The following is a 16,011-nucleotide window of genomic DNA, read 5'->3' as shown; positions in this document are numbered from 1 at the left end:
GAACCTAATAATTATTCAGAAAAGCCATGACAAACACAGACACTGTATTAAAAAGCAGAGATATCACTTTGCCAACACAGGTCTGTATAGTCAAAGCTACGGTTTTTCCAGTAGTCGTGTACAGATGTGAGAGTTAGACCATAAAGAAGGCTGAGCGCCAAAGAATTGATGCTTTTGAACTGTGGTGTTTGAGAAGACTCTTGCGAGTCCCTTAGACAGCAAAATGATCAAACTAGTCAAACCTAAAGGAAATCAACCCTGAATATTTATTGGAAGGACTGAGGCTGAAGCTCCAACACTTTGGCCACTTGATGCGAAGAGCTGACTCACTGGAAAAGACCCTGATGCTGGGAAAGATTCAGGGCAAGAGGAGAAGGGGACGACAGAGGACGAAATGGTTGGATCATCACTGACACCATGGACATGAGTTTGAGCAAACTCGGGGAGATAGCGAAGGACAGGGAAGCCTGGCGTGCTGCAGTTTATGGGGTTGAAAAGAAATGGACACAGCTTAGCGACTAAACAACAGAAGCCTACGTAACTGAATCAGGAGACTGTCAATATTTCCCAAAAGAACCTAATAATTGTACATGACCAGACTAAATGAGAACAGTTTGCATACACTGAGCTACAAGTGATCAACATGCTGTATTTGCAGAATAGCTGAGAAAGAAAGTTGTGTTTGGGAATTAGCAGACAGAAGTTTGGTCTACTCCTAGATCTTCTGAATTTTGTTCTTTCCTTTTCCTCATTTAGGAATCATGACAGGAATCATGATACCCTGACAGAAATAGCAGCTAAGAATGACTGAACTCTGCGTCTGGAACTGTTCTCAGAATCTTATGCACTAAATTCTTTAAATGTTTATAATAACCCTAGGAAACAGCTGCTACAATATCCCCACCACTTTATAAATAAGGAGAGAAGCACAGAGAGACCGTGTTGACCCAAACTTACACCATTGACAAGGGACAGAGAGGGGTCTTGAACCCATGCAGTTGGGCACTGGTGCACACTGCCTGTCTCCAGAATATCACAGGAGATTCTGTGATAGATGAATGACATTTGGGTTTATAAAATTAACTGTTATACAAGGAAATGGCAACCCACTCCACTAATCTTGCCTGGAAAGTCCCATGGACAGAGGAGTCTGGTGGGCTACAGTTCATAGGGATCATAAAGAGTCAGGCCCGACTGAGTGACTAAGCATCCAAGGTAGTCCACGTATCACTAAGAGGAATACAAAATATTGTGGGGTTTCAAAGAAGGGAGAGAGAATATCTAATCAAAGAGATCTGGAATATTTTAGGGAGGAAAAATGGCTTTTGCTATTCATTTTATCCACAAAATTTTCCACAGTGTTTAATGCCAACTCTTCAAAGAGCTGCTAGCCAAGTAATAACTAAAAAATATATCCACACTAATGTGTACTCAGGAGAATATTCTACCATTTAAAGTAAGAAAATGAGACTTGAATAGTCACAAAATTAGTTTTTATTTAAACTTCATCAGTTCAGTTCAGTCGCTCACTCGTGTCAGACTCTTTGTGACCCCATGGACTGCAGCACGCCGGGCTTCCCTGCCCATCACTAACTCCCGGAACTTGCTCAAACTCACGTCCATCGAATTGGTGAGGCCATCCAACCATCTTATCTTCATATCCTGAGCTAATTTATGTCTTTTTTAAAGTATTGGTTTGGCCAAAAATTTGTTTGGATTTTTCCATAAGATGCTATGTTAAAACCCCAAGAAACTTTTTAGCCAACCCATATGTCCGAACGGAGTCTTTCTGTTGCTACTTTCTTTACTAGGTGAAAAAGTATTTGCATTTTTACAAGTATATTGAATCTAACATGCCTATCAAAAAGTACGCACACAAGGGCAGGGATCAAAGAATTTTCATAAAGTCAATATCACCTCATAACCTTTACTTGGGCTTCCCAGGTGGCTCAGCGGTAAAGAATCTGCCTGCCAATGTAGGAGAGGGGGCTTCAATCCGGGGTTGGGAAGATCCCTTGGAGTAGGAAATGGCAACCCATTGCAGTATGCTTGCCTGAAGAATCCCACGGACAGAGGGCCTGGCATAGGTTATACTCCATGGGATTGCAAAAGAGTTGGCCTTGACTTAGCGACAAAACAACAATCTTTACTCAGGTTAAAAAACAAAATATGACTGGCACCTCAGAAGCATTCTTCTGCTCCTCTTTAATCACCACCCTATCCCAGGGTAACCATTATCCTAACTTTAAATAGAATAGATTGGTTTGCCTGACTTTGTACTGATATGAATGGAATCATAAATTTTGGGCTCTTTTGTTATGGTTTCTTTCCTTCAACATTGTTTGTAAGATGTTTATGTCATCCATATGGTTGACCATCACAGTAATTTGTTTATTGTAATTGCTGCATGGCATGCCATTGGGAATATACTACAAGTTATCCACTTTACTGTTGAAAGGTCTTTTGATAGTTTCCATTTTTTCTTTGGTACAAAAGATGCTTCTATGAATATTCTCCTACATGTCTTTTCATGCACATAACTACATATTGCTGTCTGAAATATATCTAGGACTGGAATGATAGATTATAGGGTATCAGTCAGTTCAGTTCAGTTCAGTCACTCAGTCGTGTCCAACTCTTTGTGACCCCATGAATCGCAGCACGCCAGGCCTCCCTGTCCATCACCAACTCCCGGAGTTCACTCAGTCTCATGTCCATCGAGTCGGTGATGCCATCCAGCCATCTCATCCTCTGTCATCCCCTTCTCCTCCTGCCCCCAATCCCTCCCAGCATCAGAGTCTTTTCCAATGAGTCAACTCTTCGCATGAGGTGGCCCAAGTATTGGAGTTTCAGCTTTAGCATCAGTCCTTCCAAAGAACACCCAGGGCTGATCTCCTTCAGAATGGACTGGTTGGATCTCCTTGCAGTCCAAGGGACTCTCAAGAGTCTTCTCCAACACCACAGTTCAAAAGCATCAATTCTTCAGTGCTCAGCTTTCTTCACAGGGTATATAGGCATCTAAAAAGGTACTTCCTACCTAGAAATTAAGCTCAGTTTTGTGTGAGTATTAGCCAGAGTCACATCAGAAAGCCTTAATAAAATAAGCATCAGTTGTGAGAATGGAAGTGTCAACATTCATACAACATATGCATCCTCATTACTCTTTCTAGAGTCAAATTTAGGCCACTGTTCAGCGGGAACTTCTCGAGGGACTGGTTCTTGTCATCTTTCGAGAAATTGCTTTTACTCTTTCATACTAAACTTTAGGGCACGTGCTTCAGTACATCTAAAAATGTCCTAGGGGTTCCTGGTGGTCCATTGGTTAAAACTCTGTGCATCCAATGCAGGGGACTATGTTCGATCCCTGGTGGGGAAACTAAAATCCCATATGCTGCACAAGGGGGCAAAAAAGATAGTGTCTTCAAGGTCAGTGTTGACTAGAGTGCAGCGAGCACAGGGTCCCCTGCTCTTGCTGGCATGGGCTCTCTCTCGGGACACTTGGGTCACTTGTTCTGGTGCAATGAAGCAAATTTCACACTGAAGGCTTCAAGCCCCTTTTGCTGTGGGCTCATTTCTTGTCATTTGTGCTATATCGTGCTATGAAATGTTTGTTTATGAAATCATAACAAAGGGCATAATAATGCCAATTATTTGTCTCATCTCTGCCCAAACACCTAAAGGGCATAATCTCTTGGCAGTTGAGGGTTTTCTCCATGCTTATTGGCATTTAGATTCTTGGGAATGTTAGACCATTTGGGGTACAGTAAACTGAGAGAAAACAGCATGTTAACTTTTTTCAAAGCATAACCAAGTTGCTAGAATCAGGCCAAATCAATGTTTTTGTCTCTATACTGGGCATGGTATTTTTCTTTAAAAACACTTATAATTCAAGGGACCATTCAGATGTTAAAGTCTGGGTGTCTCCCTCCGCTAACCCCTGAGTAGCACATGATCAGGTCATTTTGCAAAAAAAGCAAATACCTCAGCCCTGCTACAGGCCAACTTGGCCTGTGCTTTTTGTAATAGCAACCCAAGGCGGAAACATCTGGAAAAATACCATGACTGAGCTGGTGGGATCAAAGACCAATGTGAAACGGTCTATTGTTAATTTCCAGGAACTGACACAGAGTGTAGAATGAAATAATTCAGTTGGCCAGGAATCTCGCCCGATTTCTGAAAGGCTTGCATATCACTGTGTTGTCTCACCAGACAGTAGAAGGAAAAGTAGCTCAGTAAAGTTGGGGGAAAAGAAATCTTGGTGCGTGTGTGTAAGTGTGTATGTGCGTGCAGGCAGCGTGTGTACATACGTGCCAGACAACTCAAATCTGTAATCAATATGTTCCTGGTGGATTCCTCTGATGGCAGGGGCAACTTGCCATAAAAGTCTCGAAAGAATACAAAGATCAGCTGAAAGAACACTTAAGTCCTGAACTGTGTTTGCAAAGAAGCATCTTGGTTCCCCACCAGACTGAATTCCAGAGGCCACGGCTGTCTGGTTTATCCTTGCTCTCCATAGCGAATGGTCAGGGTCTGGTATATAGTTTGCAATATCCAAAAATCTATTGGGTGAAGACTAAATGAATGGGACAATAAATAAAACAAGCAGCCAAGCTCCACAGTCTAAGGGCTGAATTTGACTCTTGTCAACCGTTTCCCATTGGTAGTCAATTTGTCTCCCTGACCTTTAGTAAAAACACTAAAGAAATAGGGGAGAAAAGAAAACAGTATTACCTAGCTTGAGTGGATATTTGATTTTGAAGTGAAAGCCCCTCAGTTGTATCCGACTCTTCGCAACCCCATGGACTGTATAGTACATGGAATTCTACAGGCCAGAATACTGGAGTGGGTAGGCTTTCCCTTCTCCAGGGGATCTTCCCAACCCAGGGATTGAACCCAGGTCTCCCGCATTGCAGGCGGATTCTTTACCAGCTGAGCCACATGGGAAGCCCTATTTGATATTAGGTAGTTAACAGAATAAGGACTAGAAACACCTTTCAGATTTCACTTCTCTATTCCGCTGCCCATGGGAAGTGTTTAATGGGAAAGGAATGGATGTAGGTTGAAGAAATGTCCAGTGGGTGAAATTATGCATATACGCTTGCATACATGGTGGCTCAGACAGTAAAGAATCTGCCTACAATGCAGAAGACCCAGGTTTGATCCCTGGGTCGGGAAGATCCCCTGGAGAAGGGAATGGCTACCCACTCCAGTATTCTCACTTGGAGAATTCCATGGACAGAGGAGCCTAGAGTCCATGGGGTTGCAAAGAGATGGACACGACTGAGCGACTAACACTTTCACTTTCATTTACATACGTGTGCCAACCTCTGAAAGCAGAGCATTGAGTAAACATAAACCACAGTGGGGACGGTAAATAAAAATCAGTATTAGCTAAAGTCTTTGCTAGGATTATGACTATTGAAAAGATCTGGGGGAAAAATCTGAACAACCAGAATCAGGCTCTATGGTATCTTTATCTGTTTTTTCTATTCATCTACCCAAAGGTCTAGGACAATGCCTGACACATTATAGACGCGCGGCACTTATTTGCTGAATGGACAAATAAACCTTAAAACGCTAAAATGAAAAAAATCGGGGGAGATAGCCTTAAAGAATATTGTGTTCATCACATTAGTTGGCCGGTTCACTTACTCTACATCTTCTCAACTGAAGGCAGAGGTCATCAACACTGTCCAACTGGGGTGCTACATAATGATACCTGTGACTGTACAGTTTAAAGGATAAAAGGATGGAGAATAAAAGGTTTTCTCTCTTCTCCCATCTACAACCTTTTCTCCTTTTCCCTACAACCTCAATACTTGGGTGATAAAGTCAGAAGTCTGAAGAACAGCAGAACCAGATTCACCTATTTAATGTGTGATGCATTATTTAGTTATAAGAAGGAAGAGAAAGTGCCAGCTTTCTCTCTTTTACAGTGTGTGCGAACATAAATCAAATACAGGAAGGTTGTAAAGCCATCGTGCAATTTTTAAACTTTTATAACTCTGGTGTCAGGGGTGTTAGAAATCATTTGTAAATGGCATGCAAATCAAATTTGCTTCCTCAAGTTGTTAAAACCTCCGTACTGCTAGTCCCAGCACCATTTTTTTTTTTTAATCTCATTGCCTATAATAGGTATATAAACATTTGTCACAGGCAGGCATTGAAACGATGAATATGTTTTGCACAAGCACATGAGGTTATTTTCATAAAGGTGAAGACATTTTTGTTTTAAAGTGTCATTTACAGATTTCTTCTCACCTTGCCTAGAACTCAGGTTATTACAAATCTAGAAAAGCCCAAGGGTGTATGGAAACTCCTCTCAACTTCAGGAAGAAACAAAGCTGGAATAGACAATGTTGTTTTCCATTATGCTTCTTATCTGTTTCTTTTCTTTGCTGTGAAATCACTCTGGCTTATTCATACCCTTTGGAGAATGAGACTGTGTTTTACCATAAAGACTGACTACTCAGTCATTCTCCCCAAAGGCAGTGTCTGTTGCAAGAGAATCTGTGGGAATCCCTTGACTTTGGCTTGTGTGTGGATTGACAAGGCTAAATTGGGTCCGAGCTGCTCGCTGCATAATATTAGATGAGACAAGGGCTGCAAGGGGGAATCCGCGAGAGGCTTCCCTTCCTACAAGCATAAACTGAAGCCAAAGTGAGATATCTTGCTTTGCTTTTATAAAACACTTCTTTCTGTACCCGTCTATCATTTAATCCCTAGCATCTCTTAACTTTCCTCTCCCTCGAAAGGGCAAACAGAAGGAAGAAAGGAGTCGTATCAATGACGAAGTTTCTTTCAGCAAAAATTCTTCCTTGTTAGCCATTCTGCAAAAGTTCATTAGCTGAATAAACCATTCTCTGCAGACCTCATCTCTATTCCTCTCTCCTTTCCCCTCCCCCTTCCTTTCTTTTTAACCTTTCAGTGCAGAATTAAGTCTTTGTGATATTCAGCACATCAATGAACTCTCGCCCAGCCTGGGGGGAGCTCGGGGGCCAGGGCAGGGGCGAATCCGTGGGCTGCATTCCAATTCAGTGAGGTGGTGACAAGGAGCCCAGCCCAGTCTTCAAATGGACCCTGTGTCTGCATACGATTCATAGCCCGAACCTGTTTAGAAAGGGACAGAAAGGAAGCAGGCATGGGATTTGGAGTTATAGAGTCAGTATTGTGGCAAGATTTAGAGCATTATGGGGGTGAGAAAAAGAGGATTTATTCTTGAGTCCTGGCAGCACTCAATCCACTGGCAGACCTGCTTGAAAAGCAGGCCAGTGACTTTATACAGCAGCTTCCCAAATAAGCTCAAATTAAAACAAAACCAAACCCGCGACTAGTCTTCCCACCCCAGCAGCCCACTTCTACCCTCTCATGGCAAAATAAATGAATGGGTAATGAATGGATGGATGAAATGCACAAGTCCTTTTCAACTATAGCTGGTTCTGTCTATGAGTTTGTTTCTTTCTGGATGATGTAGGGGCAAAAGATGAATTAGCTGCTAATGCTTTTCATGAGATTTGGGGAAAACTGCGGCAGGGATATTTAAACAGTGAACTTAGAGAACGAATTAATTTAAGAGTTCTCATTTATCCACATGGAGTGTAATAGATTCAAAGCTACATAATCGATTGGCTAGACATACTCTGATTCCTAAAAGTTTCAAGGAAAAGATTAAAGCTTTTTTGAAAGGATGCAACAGAACTAATACTGGAGTTAAAAGGCACTGGCTGTGTCTTATTTTTTTATTACCCCCTGATTTTAAATAAATTTATTAAATAAATTTTAATAAAATGCATTTACATTTTGTCCAGCAATCTCCTTATAATATACATGGCTGAATATTAAAAACGGTAGGCGCTAATATCACTTTGAATAAGCTGATGCTTATCCTACATTTTAAACGATAGATGTCTCAAGACCCTCATTAAGGCAGAATGCCTCAAAGCTCCAGATAGCAGCTATGCATTTTCTTCAGTTATCCAAATAAAATATCTGATTTAGTCACAGAAATCTCACAATAATTGTCTCATCTTTGGGAATTTAAACAGCTTTGCCTTTCCTATTTACACTCTCAGTTATCTCTGGCATTAACTATCCACTGTGGTCAACTAGCCCTGAAGACTGTATAGTCATGTTCATCGTAAGATGCCTGGGAGCGTAAAGGTGGAAAAGGGATTCCAATAATTAATGATATATAAGATGCTGCCAATGACCAACCAAGAATTCCAAATCTGCTATTTCTGAAAGGTTTCAGCAGTGCTACTCTGCTCCCTCTTTTTTTTCCCCCCTAGAAATAAGAGATGGATTAAGTCCAGTTTGTCAACAGGTATAGATTTTAAGTCTTGAGTGTGCTAATCTATCCACTTAGTTTATCGAAACAGTCCCATGGGGGACTTCCCTGCTGGTCTAGTGGTTAAGACTTCACCTTCCAAGGCACGCAGTGCAAGTTCAATCCCAGCTCAGGGAGCTAAGATCCCAGGTGCCTTGTGGCAAAAAAAGACCAAAATGTTAAGACAGAAGGAATATTGTAACAAATTCAATAAAGACTTTAAAAATGGTCCATATCCAAAAAAAGAGTCAGTCCCATAAAACCCAGGACAATTTGTATTCTCCTATGTATACTGACTTCAATCTTGCTTACAAAAGAGAACAAACATTTTTAAATGTGGAATAAATTATACAGAATAAGGGCTTGTTTCTCTACTCTGGGACATCTTGCTTCTTGCAAAGCACAAGCATAATTTCATTGCCTCTCTTCAGTGAGTTGAGACTGATGTCATTGGCTAGGACCACAGTGATCTGAGGTCAAAGTCTTTTATATCACTGAACAAAGAAAGAGAGGAGCATTTTCAGGCAGCTTTAGATGAAATGCTTTCAAAACCAATTTGGTATTCCTACCCTCTTCTCTAAAAACAGAAGTGAAGAAAAGTATTATAATTCTTATTTAACGAAATGCACTAAAAAATTCTCAGTAAAAATCTTTACAGCCAATAAATTCTGCATTCACTGTGTGTGAAGTAAGAGTTGAGTTCATATTCTCATATTAATTAAAATGTTTTAACTTCCACTAAAGCTACTGTATTCTTAATCACTTGGGCAAACTGGTTTAAGTTGATAATTCCTCCTAAATCCCAATTTTTATTGAAATTTTTAATCATTATGAGTTCTGCACTACCAGCCTCAAATTAAAAAAAAATACATTCCCCTGCCAACAAGGAATTTAGAAATGATTTTTCTTTGTTTCTTGGGGATTTTTTTCCCAATTTGAGGCTTGTCAAAACAGATTAGGATTAACGAAAAGGTTTTCTAAAGATATATTTAATGTCCCTGACCTGGGTAGAGTGGCACCTGGTTGGTGGCACCTGTCTCATATCAATGAAGGACAAAACAACTCCTTGTTTATCCCAGCTTGGCTTTTGCTCTGTGCCCATGCCTGGTTCATGCCCTGGACACATGGAAAGAAAAAAAAAAAAAAGAAAAAGGAAAAAAAAAGATATATTTAAAACCCAAGTACATTTTCTAACTGTTAATAGCTGTTAATATTTCTTTCACAGAAGCAAAAATGGAGCAATGATTCTCAGCAAAGTGACCAAAGGCACAAAGAGGTTTTATAGACAAAACACACAGCTTAATAGCCTATGTGTTTCTAGAAAATCTGGATCACCAGCTGCGTTTGCACCTGCTCAGTTGCCCTGACCTTTCTTTATATTATCAGGCAAGCCTCCTTCAAACTGGACTCTCTAGAATCTGTACCCATTGTTTCCCTGCAGCTCCCTTCCTCACTCATGTAAACCACACCCTTGGAAATAAGGCGTATTTCCCAAAGACTGTAGGAGAAGGCGATGGCACCCCGCTCCAGTGCTCTTGCCTGGGGAATCCCATGGATGGAGGAGCCTCGTAGGCTGCAGTCCACAGGGTCGCGAAGGGTCGGACACGACTGGGCGACTTCGCTTTCACTTTCCACTTTCATGCATTGGAGAAGGAAATGGCAACCCACTCCAGTGTTCTTGCCTGGAGAATCCCAGGGACCAGGGAGCCTGGTGGGCTGCCGTCTATGGGGTCGCACAGAGTCGGACACGACTGAAGCGACTTAGCAGCAGCAGCAGCAGTGCCTGAAGACTATGGTCTGGGTCACTATGCAGTCAACATACAGAGTATGCCTGAGTCCATCAAAGTGTAATCTGTACCTCAGCTTGAATCCCATTAGGTGGATTTGATGAATGGACCATTCACCCTTTGTGTCTTATTTCTATAGGTAGTAATTAATGTTGTTAGCATTATTAGGGGAAAAGACTTTGCCATTTAAAAGAACTGCTCTAAAGGAAGCACAGAGGAAAATGTTCCCATTCAGAAACTGGGACCCAGCCCATCAGTTTTAACACATCAAAATTACAGGAATTTTTTTATACTTAGGTGGTGGCTCAGATGGTAAAGAATCTGCTGGAATGCAGGAGACTTGGGTTCAATCCCTGGGTCAGGAAGATCCCCTGGAGGAGGAAATGGCAACCCACCCCAGTATTCTTGCCTGGAGAAGCCCATGGACAGAGGAGCCTGGCGGGCTACAGTGCATGGGGTCACAAAGAGTTGGACATGACCGAGGAACTAACACTTTCACTTTCATAACTCAAGACCCCTCCAAGAGCTGGCTTGCAAAAAACAGGAGACGCCAGCTTTGTGATATCTGGAGAGGAAAGAAAATCCCTTAGGACTCTTAGCAAAAGGCAGGGGCAGGGGACTTTGTCTAAAGTTAGAAAACTTTCAAAAGGTTATTTGAAAGTCTTGAAAGAACTGTATCTTTACTTTCATTGTAAGAGATACTTAGGGGATGTACTTAGTATATAGCTCAGAGAACTATACTCAATAACATGTAGTAATCTATAATGGAAAAGAATCTGAAAAGGTATATATATATATAAGTACATGTATATATTTAACCACTTTGCTGTACACCTGAAATTAACCCAGCATTGTAATTCAACTATACTTCAATCAAAAGAGGGGCATAAATATGGTGAGAGGTGGAAAAGGAGGCTCTTCCTGGCATGTGGCTGCAAATAACAACTAGAGGTAAGATAAAAACTCCCATGAATTCTAGTTTGTTTTTGCCCTGCAGTCTTGACTTTGTCCTGGAAAAAAACTTTCCTCCTTTCCTACAGTGCTGTTCTTATAAACAGCAATACCTTGTCTTTAAATTCTCAAAACTAAGGAACAGTTTGGATGTAGAATTGAAGAGCAGTTGTGCTCGATCATTTCTGTTTTGCCAGGAGGACATTCTTCCTGCTGATGGTAGCAATATCTAATATCTGTCTATCAGATCATGAAGAAATTCTAAATTACAAGTGTAGATGCCCATAGCACAGAAAGCAGAGAAAGTCGAGTGATGCTTTCCTACTATGTCCCCAACCACCAGGCTGTCAATCATGGAGAAAAGGTGAAAGACTGAAAGTAAAACTTCAAAATGCCCCCAAGTGATGCTTGGATATCATATTTGCTATTGATTTAAAATTCAATTAAAAAGATGCTTTTGAAGGATTCTGCAAAATACAGCTAATAATTTAAAATTACTCTTTATAGATTCTGCTGAATGTTGAATTCATAAACCTTTAAGCCTTAGGTTCATAACCTACTAATCACACACATACCGTGATGAAACAGATTTCAGCTTTAAGACTGATCCTACATATTGAAAGAATTTAAAAACCATTCTCAGTGTCATTTAGATGATTTCATTGGGTGAATGACCGTCCACTGTTCCAATTTTTGTTTTACAAGGTATGAAATCAGATGTTTCACACCAATAATTATCATCATTTCCAAATGAACATACACTTGGCAACATCCCATGTTAATGGACTGACAAGTTCAAGGTTCAAAGTTCGTTCCCACTGTGAAACAATGGGGATATTAATGGGGCCATTTTGGAAACTCACAGCTATCATCTGTTTCTGCTTATGTAAAGCAGTGCAATACACAGACCTTGGAGCTGGGAGGATGAAGAAGAGTTGAAAAGTGACTTCAGAATGCTAGAAATTGAAGGCAAGCTACATGAACAAGGCTATTTATATAACATATTTGGATTCTGTTCCCCTCCCTGGCAAAACACACACTTACAAAAACCAAACTGAGGAATATGATTACTCATGACGACAATCAAGCAGACTGGCTATCTTAAAACTTGACCTGCACGTAATAGAAAGAAAGAAGTAAACACAGACAGTTGGTTTGGATGTTTTGTGGTTTATTTACTTTTGCTGAAATCTTCAGGAGATAACCTTGTCTCATGTTCCATTTAGCAGATTACGTCAGAGATGAGTCAGAGTCAGTAACTTCTGAGCAAGTACTAAGAAAAGGCAAGTTATAAAAGAGGTTATACTGTTATCATGATCTACATAAAAACATCAGCAGACTATGTGGTATGTGTTAATATTAGGTATTATTAATTTTTTAAAAATGATGCTGGTATATTTCATTTCAAGAAAATACAGAGGGTGACAGCCTCAAGTTCCCTATAAAAGCAAACTATTTAAGCCCAAAGCTCTCATTCCAGTTCCTTTCCCTCCATAGTTCATTTTAGGTCAGGAGTCTCATTTGTGTGGCTTTTACTGGAGCCAAGAACTAGCAAAAGGATGCTTCATGTGTATAATTCTCCACCGGTCTCTTACAGTACCCAGATTATCTCAGGCATTACACATGAATGTACCTGGCTGGAATAGTAACAATGCTTCGATATGCCAAATGACTTTAAGTCTTGCTTCAGGAATACGTGACGCATAGTGCAATGAACACAGTGCAATGAGACAGTCAAAGTTATACGGACTGTACAGCCTTAAGGACTTCTACACTATTGTGCAATCATTGCCAGAATTCATCTCTAGGACGCTTTCTTCATCCCGAACTGAAATCCCCATTAAAAAATAACTCCCTATTCTCCCAGTCTCCTCACCCCTGCTAACCAGTATTCTGCTTTCTGGCCCTGTGGATTCGACTAATCTAGATTATCTCATGTAAGTGAAATTGCTGCTGCTGCTGCTAAGTCACTTCAGTCGTGTCCGACTCTGTGCGACCCCATAGACAGCAGCCCACCAGCCTCCCCCATCCCTGGGATTCTCGAGGCAAGAACATTGGAGTGGGTTGCCATTTCCTTCTCCAATAAGTGAAATTAGGTTGGCTTAATTTTAAAAGGCTCAAGTAGAATAATATTTACTTATCTCAAGAAATGAACATGCATGGGATTTCCCTGGTGGTCCAGTGCCTGGTTTTCACTGCTGAGGGTGTGGGTTTGATCCCTGGTTGGGGAACTAGATCCCGCAAGCTGAGTGGTATGGCCAAAAGAGGAGAAAGAAAGAAACATCAAGCTAATTAAGTTGCTTGTTATTTATGTATGTGTCACCCTCTTTTGTTTTTTGTTTTTGGCTTGAGCATCCTTAATTCTGAATAGAAAAAAAAAAAATCCTCACTGTCTGCTCTAAAATGATTACAAATCCATTTAGCTTACTTTGTATGCTTTTCCTTTTTCAAGAAACTCACTTGTCATTCATCTCCTATCATAAACCAGATACTATGTTAGGCAGACCTGGAGGATAAAATGGCGATCAAGACAGACAATAGTCCCCATCCTCACATACCTTATGGTGTAGTGGGAAAAACAGTTAACAGAGCATTCGAAAGGCTCTATTAAAGGTTCTGACAGGAGAAATGCAGGGTGCTTCCAGATACACAAAGCAGAAGCATCAGACTCAGCTGGGGAAAGGAAAGTTTCTGGGGAAAAGAAATGTATAAGCTGAGACATGAAAGATAAGTGAGAATTAGGAGGTGGGAAAGAGTGATTCCAGAAACAGGAAAGAGTATCTGTGAAAAAGGACCTGAAAGAATTTCAATGGAGAAAGAGTCAAGCAAGAGAAAGGGACCAGAGAAAGGTGAGATAAAGTGGGAACAGAGCACAGTGGACCTTCTGGGCATCACGTTGATTAGTTGGCACTGTTTCCAAAGCAACGGAGAGCTGTAGGAGTCTCTGCAGTATTGTGACATGATTATACTTCAGAATGCTCGTTCTGACTAGAACCGAATTAGGAGTGGGAGAAACTGGACCAGGTAAAACAAACCAGGACATTATGGCAGAAATCCAAAGATGACAGCAGCATGGGCTGTAGTAAAGGCAATGGAGGGATTAAGTGGAATCTCCTTTATGTTGACCCTCCTTTATGTTCTCATAAGCCAGTATAAATACATATATATATAAAGTTCCTTTGGGTTTTTCCGTAAGATGTTGAGGAACTTTGTGGTCAACCCAATACATATTATACACACACGCACAAACACACACACACATACACACACACATGTATTTTAAAGAACATATACAAAATAGCTAGATAAAATCATGGTTATTCCTAAAAGGGCTCTAGCATTAAAATGAAAATATATATGAAAATTATGTGAAATTAGATAATAAAATGAAAGGGTTTTTAAAAACAGTTGGACCTTAGGTTTGGAAATTCAGTAAAAATTAGAAACAGATTTCCGTCTTAGAGACTCAATCCCACAATTTGGGGAAATAAAGTTTTAAATTAATGACAGTTGTGAAAATGAGAAACTCCAAGTAGTTAAAGAGAGACTGCCAACTAAAGCTGTCCACAACTGCCCATGAGCTCAGCCTCCTCACTCTGACGATAATAATGTGGGCTGTGTCGGAAACATTCACATTGTGGGCATGAGAAATGCAAGGCACATGAGTGAGGGAAACTGCAAAGTGGAGCTCCAGAAAAATTAATTTATGTGCCAGGCAGTGAGATGAAATCCAATTTAAAATTATGGGAGGAGGTGTTCTCTGGTGCTCCAGTGGTTAAGAATCCACCTTGCAATGCAAGGGACACCGGTCAGCCCCTGATCTGGGAAGATCCCACATGATAACAGAGCAGATAAGTCCATGCACGCAACTACAGAGCCAGTGCCCTAGAGACCTCCAGCCGCAACTACCCAGCTCACGTGCTGCATTTACGGAACTCTGCGCACCTAGAATCCATGCTCCACAACAAGAAAAGCCACTACAATGAGAAACCCGTGCGTGTCAATGAAAAATCGGCCCTGCTTGCTGCAAATAGAGAAACCCCATGTGCGGTAACGAAGAAACACCACAGCCAATAAATAAATAAACCTTTAAAAAATAAATTTAAAAATTTATAGTTTTTTTACAAAGTTAAAAGAATATTATATTTTTCAAAATGATGAAAACATCCTATATGATATGTAAAATTCCAGAGATATGGAATCTTTGTGGCTATCATCTCTCATTTTTGTCTGCAACAAATTAGTATGAAGTTTAGAGAGAGGGCACCAAACATGTTTATAATATTTCCCAGAACTCTTAATAGTAATAGGGCAGTCCATCTTAGCATTTTTTGACTACTAATTCTATGGTTTTAATTTGTACCCTTAAATTGTTTTAGATAGATTTAGTAAGTATATATGATGTACAATAAATTCCAAATATTTCAAATATGCATGCTAAGTGGAGTCCAGCTTTTATTAATAGTAAGACTCCTTCCTGGGACGTATTGTCTCCTATTCAATTTTTTGAAAGAGATTTGTAGAATTAATATTATTTCTAAATGGTTGGTAGAATATACCAGAGACGTCAACTAGGCCTGGAGTTTTCTTACAGAGAAGGTATTTGTTTACAAATTCATTTAAAAAAATAGATACAGGGCTAGCATCTTTATTGTTTCTTCTTTGGTTTGTGTTTTTTGAATGAATTTTCCATTTCATCTCAAGCTGTCAAATTTATTGGCATGCAGTAATTCATAATATTCCCTTATTATTCTTTTAATACCTATAGAATCTTTAGAGATATCACCTCTCTCATTCCTAATATTTGTAATTAGTGTCCTCTCTCCTTTTTTCCCTCTAATCAGTCTGACTAGAGCTTTATTAATTTTATTGATCTCCTCAAAGAAATAGCTTCAGATTTCTGCAATTTTGTCATTGTTTGTCTGTTTTATATTTCATTGATTTCCA

General features: G+C 40.2%; 1 protein-coding gene and 1 non-coding gene across 6 annotated transcripts in view; one reads left to right on the top strand and one right to left on the bottom strand.

The window, feature by feature from the left end:
* The window catches only part of LHFPL6 (LHFPL tetraspan subfamily member 6), a 234,978-nt gene that overhangs the window by 66,664 nt on the left and 152,303 nt on the right, over positions 1 to 16,011 (bottom strand). The gene's annotated exons all lie outside the window — the stretch shown is intronic.
* LOC114116765 (small nucleolar RNA SNORA48) lies at positions 9,320 to 9,454 on the top strand. Its single transcript, XR_003590585.1, has one exon. It is a non-coding gene; the product is annotated as a small nucleolar RNA SNORA48 (small nucleolar RNA).

This window comes from Ovis aries, chromosome 10, assembly GCF_016772045.2.
Source record: "Ovis aries strain OAR_USU_Benz2616 breed Rambouillet chromosome 10, ARS-UI_Ramb_v3.0, whole genome shotgun sequence".
NCBI classification, from domain to species: domain Eukaryota; kingdom Metazoa; phylum Chordata; class Mammalia; order Artiodactyla; family Bovidae; genus Ovis; species Ovis aries.
The sequence above is the reverse complement of the archived record's forward strand: the minus strand, read 5'-3'. Positions and strand labels throughout refer to the sequence as shown.